Source organism: Nematolebias whitei, chromosome 17 (assembly GCF_014905685.2).
Source record: "Nematolebias whitei isolate Nwh7 chromosome 17, NemWhi1, whole genome shotgun sequence".
Classification (NCBI taxonomy): Eukaryota; Metazoa; Chordata; class Actinopteri; order Cyprinodontiformes; family Rivulidae; genus Nematolebias; species Nematolebias whitei.
Window position 1 is genome coordinate 28,213,092 of NC_056514.1, and position 12,232 is coordinate 28,225,323.

Genomic DNA, 12,232 nt, shown 5'->3' on the forward strand with positions numbered 1-12,232 from the left:
GTTGTGAAGGGATTGGGAATAGAAGAAAAAGGTGGCTTAGCATGATTTACAAAGCATCACTTCACTGCAGAAGAGAGGACTGACCTCCAAAATCTTGTGAACAATGTAGCCCACGTCTCCACGGAAAGGTAATTACACTCTAATGCACGCAGGCAAAGATCTCATCAAAGGAGTGCAATCACTCTCCGTAATGCATTTGCACTTTCCTAAACTCACCCTCTCCCTGTATTTATTACTTTCCCAGCCACTTTTTCATAGGAAATATGCTTTTTTGTTGTTGTTGTTTGTTTTGTCTTTAAATTGGCTCGGTTTTTCCATCACGCCGTATATCTGCGCTACAGTGCACCTAGATTCTCTGTAGGAGATTTCCAGCCCAAATGAATAAATCTTTCACATCCTCTGCAATTTGCAGGACTCGCACTTAAATATTTATGAGTTAAGATAGTTTACTGAGAACAAATAAGACAGCATGACTTTATTTATTTATTTGTTTCCCCTTGCAGGTGTTTCTAGCTGTTTGATAATCAACAAGGCTTTTTTTTTTTTTTTTTGGCGTCCTGTACACAGAGGTATTTGTTGTAAGAAATCCCTCGTTCTCACTCAGCCTTGTGTCATTCCTGTGCTTTAGCCCATGCTGAGGCTCCTTAATAATTTAACAGTGTCTAGTGTCACCCACTGAAAATAACAGCCCTCAGGCTACAGCAGCCACACCCACAAAACTGCAGATGGGAAAATCGTCAAGCTTTTTCAGAGAGTTTCTTTAGAAATCTGTTAAATCTCTTAAATAAAATGCGTAGGTTGAATTAAGAATCTAATTAAAAGACTAGCATTCCTTGAATGAATGCAAAACATTCACTACTTTTCATGCCAGAGCTAAAAACAATCATCTTTTGATGAAAAATTACAATATAGCTGTTTTAATCAAACCTGGTAGATGATTATGATCATGCAATATTGCACAAGCTCACACAACCTTTTTGTGTTTAAAGTGTGTGCTGTGACCGACACTCAGCTACTACCACACCAAATTCCAGCTCAATATTTGTAGAATTCATAGTTATATCCATTTTTGTGGTGGCTAAATTTGATTAGCTGTGGTTTCCATCTTGAATTGGGTTAACTCCAAAAGTGAATCACTGATAGATATACAGCCGTTGATTATGTCATTTAAGTTTTGTGCTTCATGATATTATTTGCTAATGGACAAATACGCTTGACTCTAACAGCTGAAGACAAGATTTTATGCAAATATGTCCCACAATGTGTGATCTTTAAGGTTTGTGTAGGCAACGGCACCAAATCTGAGTTCAAGATTTGTAAAGTTCACTGAATTATTATAATTTTTGTGTTAGCTAAGATAGTTTTGTTGTGGCAGCCATCTTGAATTGGGTTAACGTCAAAATCTGCTAAAGATCGGTGTCAGTGGATTCAACATAATGATAATTCTTCCAGTTATTTAATTGTCAACAATGGTGTACCACAAGGCTCAGTCTTAGGACCCACCCACTTTTACAATCTATATAAGTAATGTAGGTCAGCTCATTCCTGATGCATCCTTAAATTTCTATGCTGATTTCTTCCATTTATTTAACTATCAACAATGGTGTACCGCAAGGCTCAGTTTTAGGACCCACCCTCCTTACAATTTACCGTACATAAGTAATGTAGGTCATATCATTCCCGATGCAGCCTTACATTTCTATGCGAATGACACAGTTGTTTATTGTCAAGCTAAATCCTATCAAATCAATAATGTCAGAATGTAGCTTGTTTTTATTTAGTTTACATCACTACTTTTATTTACTTTTCATTTTATATGCTTTTTATGGCTATTAATTGTTGTCTGCACCTTATCTGCATTCTTTGTTTAAACAGATCTCTCTTGAAAATGAGTCCTCATGACTCAACGAGACTAACCTGTATAAATAAAGAATGTATGAATGAAAAAAAAAAAATTGAACATGTTAATCCATTAATTTCTGAAAGTGTAATGAAAATAATTGATTCATGAGATAGTTTACTAATGGTACAAGCAAACAACACACACACACAGATAAAGAGGCAAAAGTATTATTGTTCTTTTGCCTTTTATCTGTGGGCAACCTATGACATATCTGAGTCCAGTTCAGTGGAATTCTGGCACACGAATGGGGCCACGTTTAGCTCAATAACAAGCTTCCAAAACCAAACTTGTGGGACTGTATTGACAGAAACGCATCAGAAAGTGGTGAATCCTCATATGAAGCAAAATGCCTCAGTAGCCGTACACAGGCAGGAAGCCACAAGAAGGGCAATACCAAGGGGGAAAAAGACAATCATAACGCAGCAACACAGAAACACAAGCTATTTTGAACAGTGTGAGGGAAGCTTAAGGAGGGAAGTGAAAGATCACCGGCTGTAAGCGTCCAGGAGGGGGCTGCGAGCTGAACACAGGAAGGAAAGATTAAGACGAGAAAGCCATTTTTCCACAGATTTGACATGGCGACCCTCAGACCTTCTTCTCACCTCCCACTCCCACAGCTTGAAACCATCCAGGGGAGCGTACACGAGCTGTGGGCGGTACAGTCTTGCAAGTCCCACGTTTTTTTGTTTTTTTTTTGTTTTTGTTCTTTCAACTTGGACGGACGAAGCGAGACAGTTCAACGAGCAGAAGCATTTTCCCTTAGAGGCTCAGAAGCATTTTGGTGTATGCTGCAGAACTGAGCCTCAGAACACAATGGGGGGTTTGTGTGTGTGTGTGTATATGTATGTGTGCATTTTAGGCACTTTGCTGGAGGATGAGATCAGTGAGCTTGAAACAAAAGGCTTGCTCTATCAAAGCAGGTGCAGAGAAAAAAAATCTAAACCAAAGTCCATTTTGTCTTCTATTTCACCTCTGTGATAGAGTGATGCGCCGCTCCCATTTTTCTATTTCTGTCCCCCAAAATATGTCACCTCATGAACCCTGATGTTTTTTAACAAAAGACGTTTTCCCTCGGGGTGTGCTGCGTTTTATTAAAACTAAAGCTTACAGAAGACTGTGGCACCTTGACATGACTTTGACATTAAAATTGAAGGGGCAGTGTTCCAAGTCTGAGGCCACCACTGCGAGGTAACTAAACCCACGGAGCTTTCCTAAAATACGCGCCTGGTCATCAGTGTTGCCTTCATACATGGATCATTCTATCCCGGCACATTTAAAATCTCTGCTTTACGTCATGGATGGGATTAAAATATGTAAAAACCTCTAAAGATGTTGCAAAATCCTTTCTAAACTTCAAGTGTTAGAGTTGGATTTAGACTTGTACCCCACATTGATGATAAACAAACACTAACCTGCAACTTAACCTAACACTGTGTTATAGCTAATATTGTTACAACTCATATTCTGAGCACAACAGATTGCACAAGTTAACATTTTGCCATTAACTATTTAGAGCCGTTCGTCTGCTGGAAAAAAATCTCAAGAACTATTAGAAAATATTTATTGTAACTTTCAGGAAATGAATATAGGGTGTCTGCAACTGAGCCAGTCCAATTCAAGAATTTTACAAACACGATTATGTCTTATCATTCAGTCAATTTAAGAATTTGTATTTGTGCAGAAATTGTGTGTGGCTGTAGCTGAGAGACATTCACAACTCATGCTCTGAGCATGAGTTGGCACAGTATTCATTATAGATAACAGAGAACAGTTGTTTTCTAGGATTGACCAAAAAACCTTGAAAAGATTCAAGGTCCTTTACTGTCATTTGCATCACATGTGGTATATGAAGTGGAACGCGATTGTGTACTCAGTGTCCCAGTTACACCCAAAAGTAGCAAAAATATAAAGTATAAGAAGAAACGGTGTATAAGGATACACTAAACGAACACCAAACGGTACGCTAAAAGATCTAAGACATACAGTAAACACAGATGTTTAGCAACGCAATAAAATACACCAAAGTGCAAGAAATCACATCTACTTGGGTCAAGTTTTTCTCGGGGAGGCCCCCTCACCACCCCACCTGCTATTTGCGCTCCGGCATTGATCGGTTTACAAGTTAAGCCCTGTTACTTGGTCTGACTACTGCTGTTATGATTCTGTTCAGTTGTATGTAGAGTTTTCCGTAATAATTTAAAGAAGTGGCAATACATTTATGTTCATTGTGTGATTAGGTAAAGTTTTAAACTGGTTTTTGATACGGTTAAAACTCAAAACTGTAATTTTTTAAAAATTGCTAATTAAGTGTGTCTTGAATGAAAAATACCCCATGTTTAATAGTATAAAAATTGCATTAACACTATTAAAGAACAGGTCTTAAGTATTTATGTTACACAAATATTTCCATTGCATTAAAGAGACAAACTGAAGAAAATTATTTAATAAACATGAGGATTATGAGGGAGTCCCTGAAACTTTTTCTCACCTGTAAAGGTTCCCTGAACCCTAAAAGTCTGAGAACCCCATGCACTAAACTCTAATAATTTAAAACAATACGGCGTCTCAACAGCAGACCCAACATGAGTCTGTGGTGAGCAGATGGGTATGAATGAATACAGCAGCATGAGATCAGCAGCATATAATATATATGCTAGACATTTTTCTTTTTCTTTCAGCTGCTCCCTTCTTCGGGTCACCACAGCGAACTAAGTCGCACGAAGACTTGGCAATTGTTTTACGCAGGACTCCCTTCCTGACAACCACAGACCACAGAGCTACCACAGCCCTCTGTGTGGAGCAGAGAGCTGCCATCTAGGGCACCCGAGGGAGTAGATAATGGGGGTTAAGGGCCTTGTTGAAGGACCCAGAGTGGGGTAAATGGGGGTGGAGGCATGTGTGGGTGCTTCACCTTTCCCGCACACATTTTGATGTTGTTGATACCGGGTGTTGAACAGGCGATCTTCCAATCACAGGCCCACCCTCTCTAACCTCTGCTCCACCACTGCCACGCTATAATAATGTAAAATAATATGGTGCGACACAAAACATCTCAACATAAGATGATCTTAATGATAGACTTTTACATTCTTGTATGTTTCTTTATCATGTTTATGTAACAAATATATTTTTTATTCTGCATGAAAAAAAAAAAGATTTGTGCTAAACAGTTCTGATGCTTGAAAGTGGAAGCATTTCAATTTTTTTTTTTAATCAAATTTTCCAGAAACATCATTTATGCTTTGTTACTTTTTTGGTAATATAGTATTGTTTTTTATGAAAGTTAAAAATAAAAGTTTCCTTTATAATTGATATAAATGTTTCCTATTGTCATATTACTTGTAAACATGTGCACATCTATAATCTTCAATTTTTCCAATAGCTGGCCCCTAAACAGCTGCTGACTGGGTCGAAGTCCCGTGAAGAAAAGATCTCATGTTGTAGTTGAGCTTCCTGACTAAATAAGTGATGAGTCAAACAGAAATGACTAGTCGAGCTTCATTTTACAAAGTGACACTCAGGTCTAGGAGTGAGGAGAGAGCATGAATACTTCATGGTGATCGGCAAATGTAGGAGCCTTGGAGAAGAGCCGCAGCATTTCAGAATCGGTTGAAATATGGCTTCAGAATCTTTTAGCTTGGAGTGGCTTCAGGGCTTCTACACTCACACGGAAAAGTCGATTTTACCAAGTTGTGGGTTTTCAAAGATAGAGTCCTGCTGATTACAAGACGAGGCTTTCTGCAAAGAGCGAATATTACGTTTTCACTCATCTAGTTTCATTTTTTGGTTTTATAGGATCTTCTTTTGACAAAAACAAGGGGTTTATTTTATCATTTTTCTATCAGTAAATTTCCTGCTTGATCTTTGAGAAAACTTTAGTGAATAGCAAAGTTCATAAACATGAAGTATGAAGCATTAAATGTACAGCTTAGATCTTTAATGTGGGGTTATTGTGGAAAGCTTGTGGAAAATTAATATCTAAGAGTTTAATTTTAATCACAACGACAAGCTAACAGGAAATCAGGCCAAAATTAAAGTGGACTGCTGCCATCTTAAAGGTAACAATTACAAACTATGGAATCAAATGTAAAAAAATGGTTTTCCTTCACTTGATCAAATGGTGTACAGTAGTTCCTCGTTTATGGCGGGGGATCCGTATCCTGAAACCCTGCGATAAGTGAAAAACGGCGAAGTAGGAATAGTATTACAAGTAGTAGATTATTTTAGTTATATTTATTTTTTAATTATTATTATTATTATTATTATTACAGTGTTTTAAACCCTTCCCACACTCTTGTAATATTCTAAACAATGTTTCTAAACTCTAAACGCTCTAAAAGAGCACAGCATGTCATGATCTCAGCTCTCTGCCACGGCTGCGCTCTTGGCCACGCCCACTTCTCTGCTGAAGAACAGAGATCGACAGAGGAGGAAGGAGGAACTGCAGGAGGAAGTTTCTCCTGCAGTGTGGGCTACACGCAGGTGTAGCAGGTGCTAAATAATTTAAAATAATTAATTTTAAATAAAAATTCCATGCTGATCGTGAGGCGCATCCATCAATCAGCCAACTGTGTGTCGTGTCCAATCTTATTTTGAAAAACCGCGATAGAGCGAGTCCGTGAAAAATGAACCACGAAGTAGCGAGAGAATAATGTAGTTTGAAATTTTATTCTAGTAATTTGTCAGGATTTTTTAACATACCATTTTGAAATGTGGGTATGCACTCAATGTAAACAAAGCATTTTTTTCTGCTTACTTTACTTAACAAATCTGAGAGTATACAAAACATCAAAACTGTAAACTTTTCTAGCCCAAAGAGCTTTACGATTGACCTCATCATCGTTGACCTGTTTTCAGTCACTTCGGCTGTTTCTGTAGGTAAACAAACACATGTGGTAGTTGGCAAACATTTACAAGTGTTGCTGACAATTTATTTTATTTAAGGACACATTAACCATCAATGTTTTTTGTTTTTTTTTTACTTTTTGTTTCTTACATTAGGAATTTCATTTTATTTATGTATTTGTATTTTTTTTTGCGCAAGACTTCATGTCATTGTAATATGTGCCTTTAACCTCCGAAGACCCAGAACCCTGATGTTGAGGACATCACTCAAAAACAATGTTTGTTTCTATATTTATTTACTAATTCTAAATAGTTAAGGGAAGTTAAAAATGAGCTAAATCTTCGGACTCGAGGATAAAATAGCTTCAATCCCAAATAGTCAATTGCTTTTCCAGATAATATAATTCCACCAATCATTACGTTTCGATCATTTTTACATTACAGGACATTAATAAAGAAATATTATGATATTCCAGCTCAAAGTACCTCTGTCAGCTAATAAGAGCTAAAACTAGCTGTAGCTGCCACTATTTTCACTTGCAAGAGCACATATCTACATACATAGAACCCCATTTAACAGCCGGAGACTATTAAAGAACAGTTGGCAACTCAAACTTGACTCAATATTGTGAGAAAATATTAGAATTTTTGACTTTGTGATGACTACTTTTCTGACCACATGCAGCTGTTCTGCTCCTTCAAGGACTCAGTTTTTTAAGCTGTCAGAAATACTCCAGGGCCAAAACTGCCTTCAATTAAACTCAGACAAGACAGAATGTCTACTGATCGCCTCCATGGTTACTTTGATCAGACACCAAGCTAATTAGGCAAGAAAGATGATAAAAAGGAAATTTATACACATGTATCATCACTAAATGGAATGTTGTGTCCACTTTTCATCACCCCAGTTTCAAGGTCGAGGTCAAAGCTAAAACAAGCTCTTTGCTTGTCTGGACCATAACTTCTGATCTGCTCAAGATACTTTTAAAGAAACATGATACAAATTTGTACCATCCTCAACAACATGTCACATAATATTTCAACTACAGCCCAAAAGCTCAAATGAGTTGAAAAGGAGGCTCCATGGATGCATTCCCGTCTACCTGCTAACTGTGCTTGTGTGCCTGACCACTGAGATCCTAAGATCTTCTAAGGAGATCCTGGAACTAACAAGAAACGTGGCTCGTGACAGCAGAAGGACTGGGGTTGTCCCTCGGCACCTGAAGCAGGCTGTCCGCAGCGACGAGGAGCTCAGCAGGCTACTGGAAAGAGTGGCCATCACTGTGGGAGGAGTTCTGCCCAGCATTCGGGTGGTCATGCAGCCCAGGGGAACCGAAAGGCCAGCCAAGTCTGGGTGGATGGAGAAGACGCCATCTGTGGGACGGACCTTTACAAGAGATCCTTCCTGTCCACAGCCATCATTATCTATAAAATATTTTAATGAAACGAGGATAACGAGTTACAACAACATTTAGTTTCCCTTTTGGGATTAATAAAGTATTATTGAATTGAATTTAATTGAATTAAAACCGGTTCGAGGTCAGTAAGCACAACCAGAATTAATACATAAAGCACACTGGATTATATGGCTCACTGTCAATTTTTGAGAAAATTAAAGGATTTTAAGTGTGCCTTATAGTCTGAAAAATATTGTATATTGAGGGACAAAATAGTTGCACAAATTTTTGGAATGTGTTTGACTGAAGTGCCGCTGCAGCAGGAAATAAAGAAATCTCATCAATGTTGCGAGACATTTTGGAGATTTCTACACGAACGCTAGTTGCCAGAAGAAACACGGTGAAATAGTCTGGTTTATCCTCCATCAGAGGATTAATCAATGTGGATGATCAACTATTTAACTAGCAAAAGTGATGCATCAAATCATAGTCTGAGATAAGCTTCTATAAGGATTTGTGTGTGAATACCACTTTAATAGCAAACAAAGGTTAGAATCCATTGGTATTATTTTGATCAAGAGAGCTGACATTATACTTAATTTTTACTGTAAACTACATCTCATGGCTGTTTCTGCTGCTGACCCAGTGACCTTCCTTGCTGTAGAATGGACAAATATCTCATTATGCGCAGTTCAGGGAGTCTGATTTGATAGTAATCCAGGAAGGATTACGGCTGTTCTGAATGCATAGGTTGGTCTGCTCCTTATTATGTCTGTGATAGTCAACATGTTGATGGATTTTTCTGCTACACTTCCCGGCTCCTGAGTTCTCCATTTGTTTCGCCTTCAAATAAATCCACAATGGGTTGTTTATCGAATGCTTTCACAAGTGGCATACAAAAAAAAAGGCAAAGAAAAAGAGTGGGTAAAAGCGAGATAGCAGGGAACAAGTGAAATGGGTTACGACATGCAGGTCTGCCATTTTCCGCCACAAGCTATTTATTTCATTCCATGACACAGATATCATCCTGCGGGAAACTTTGCTGTGGCAATTGTCTCAAAAAGTGAAGCGTTCTGCACCCGCGGGGTATACGAGAGGGAGGACAGAATTATACTGTTTTCCTGCACAACTAGTGAACAGCAGTAACAGCTCCCTCTGGGAGTCGGAGGTGTAAGGGAGACAAGGGGGGGGGGGGGGCTTATCTGGAACGAGAGCCCTGAACCAGTTCTAAGTCACATGCAGCTGCTTTAATGACTCACAATCAGACAGCGAGAGAGGCCAGCTCAGGATGGACTGTAATGAGAATAACAGAATTATCTCAGGACTTAGTGTTTGGCAGAGGGCTTCTCGGGGCAGTCGGAACTGCTGTGCCAGAGCTCTGACTGTGGCCCTGTTGTAAGATAATGGTGTTAATTTTGATAAGAATAAATTGAAAGAATTAAAGTAGGGGGGGATTTTTTAGGAAGCTATTAATGTAATCTCGTGTTGGATTAATTCTCGAGTGGAGCAGGAGTGCCTTGAGGGCCACAAAGTGCTCCCCCTTCTTTCTAATCTGCAGTTCAAAATGTAAAATGTAATTAAAGACACTCTGGCTGAGTAAGGGAGAAGACATCAGCGAGAGAACATCTTTAACCTGACGAGGGATTGCGGCTACGCCACAAACAACGTTATTAACATTGGATAATACACTCTGAGTGTGTTCGGACTGTTCTGAAGCCATCGTTACCACGGGGTGGAACAAAATCTCATGTCAGGAGATCCCGCAAGACTAAAATGTCACATTTGTTGAGGAATGGAAAATTGTCTCACGACTTTGTTCTTTGTTTGGTGGAATTAAGACAAAAAAAAATGTCTTCACCACTTGAAATTGTTTGTATGGCAGCATTAACGATATTAATTAAAAGATGAAGCATCTCTAATTGTCCCCATTGTTCAGAAATAAAGCCAAAATGTGAGTTTTTTTGGATGATGTCATGTTATATTTTTGTTGTGTTTAGGGACGTGGAGCTATATCCTGGATTTGAAAGTCCCAACAATATTTTTCTTTTATGTCTCAAGAAAGTCATTGAAACCAGACATATAGAGGAAAAAGAATTGTTTCAATATATAGCCGAAAAATTAGGTATATTTGAAGCAGCTCAATTTAACACCTGGAAAAAAGTTTTAAAAATACTTTTTTTTATTATTTTTTAAATTGTCCCATTGACATAGTCCCTCGCTTATCGCAAGAGTTACGTTCCAGACACCCCAGCGATAGGTGAAACTCCGCGAAGTAGGGATTTTATATTTATTTTAGTATATATATATATATATATATATATATATATATATATATATATATATATATATATAAGGCTTTGTAAACCCTTCCCACACTCTTGCAATGTTCTTTACAATGTTCTAAACTCTCTAAATGCTCTAAAAGAGCACAGCGAGAGAGAGCAGACAGACTGATGCTACAGTTACTGATCCCCAGGGGTGGACTTGCCATCGGGAACACTGGGGCATTTCCCAACAACAGGATGCACGCCCTCCTATTGTGTGTCTCTGCTCTGCTGTGACAGACAGCCTCAGAACAAGAAAGGAGGGGGATGGGGGGGTGCCTTATACCCGAGTTAGCCTCACGAGCAGCATGGATTATTTATTTAAAATAACTGAGTACGACCCAAACCGAGTCTTTAGTCCCCCTTGGCGATCAATGAGCGGGCCAGGCCACCGGGCAATGGTCCGGTGCTCCTGATGGCCAGTCCGCCCCTCAGCACAACGCTCTGGTTGCTCACCTTCCATCAATCAGCCAATCGTGTTTTGTGTACAATCTTACATTTAAAAAAAAAAAAAAACTGAAAGAGTGAGTCCACAAAAGTCGAACCGCAAAGTATTGAGGGTCTACTGTATTTACACGAAAGGGCAGGACTTAAACATTTTACTGCTGTCCGCCACTAGGGGGTACTCTTTCTTTGTGCCCCCTGGTGCCTCCTTTGTAGATACCCCCTCCCCCCCTTGTGTGATAAAAACAATTACTTTCACTCTGTCCTCTTCAGTCAGTCCTTAGTTTTCACAACTCAAGACTTTCAGATAAACTCCTCCGAAGTTTTCAAAGCTACAGAGCAACTGATCTGCCTGTTTTTCTTTTGTTTTGCTATTTCCTTTCCATAATTTTAAGTTTTGTTTTCTCTTTTGTACTTTCTTCATGTGAGTTTTGCTCGCTGTGGCAACCCCAGAAAAAGTTTAAGGTGAAATGCTTATTGCTGGTTTAAATCTCCAATTATGTTTTTTTTGTTTGTTTGTTTGTTTTTTAACAAGTTTTGATTGCGTTTGGTAAAATGATTCATTTGAAACCACCAAGAAAATTGATTAAAAAGGTGAAGAAAATACATTATTTAAAGAAATGCACATAACCAACCGCCTTTCATGACCGTTTTCATTTTAGACGACTGCTGCGCAACACTCATATCTCTAAGTTTGTGTTGAGACTGATGCTCAGCTACTACCACATAAACATTATCTCATTACCTGTAATTTTGAGTGAGTTATAGACATTTTGTTGACAGAGAGAGATAGATTAGATAACCAACTTGATTGGATACAAATGTCAGTCAGTTGTAAATGTACATCAAGTGATTACTGGTAGGTTAAAGTTTCAGTTGAAATCTGTTCATTGGTTCATGAGTTTATTTTCTGAAGGTCCAGATGAGCACAGAGATAAACACATATGCAACACTTCACTTTGAGCAGTGTGTAACAATAAATGTTAATTTTAATTGAAAAAAGATCTCGTAAATGTGTTTTGTTCTAATCGATAATTTCTATATAAATACATTAATTAAATTTAATTACGTTTTTCTGTATGAATATGTTGACACACGTAGGAAAAGTCACAAATTTTGGCTTTTGAGCAGGTTTTTATTTTTGGCCTCTCGTGAAAATGAATTGGAGCTCTTTCTAAGGTCTGAAAAGACTCACGATGCACCAGGATTAATCATAATCCATTAAATTTGTGGCAAAAGCTTTTTTCTTACAAGTATTGTTAAAATCTTGTCTTCTCCCTTAACATAAGGGTCTTGTTACTCCCCCTCATCATGACTTA

General features: G+C 38.3%; 1 protein-coding gene across 1 annotated transcript in view; it reads left to right on the forward strand.

Annotated features, from left to right (window-relative positions):
• The window catches only part of nrg3b (neuregulin 3b), a 313,653-nt gene that overhangs the window by 278,078 nt on the left and 23,343 nt on the right, over positions 1-12,232 (forward strand). The gene's annotated exons all lie outside the window — the stretch shown is intronic.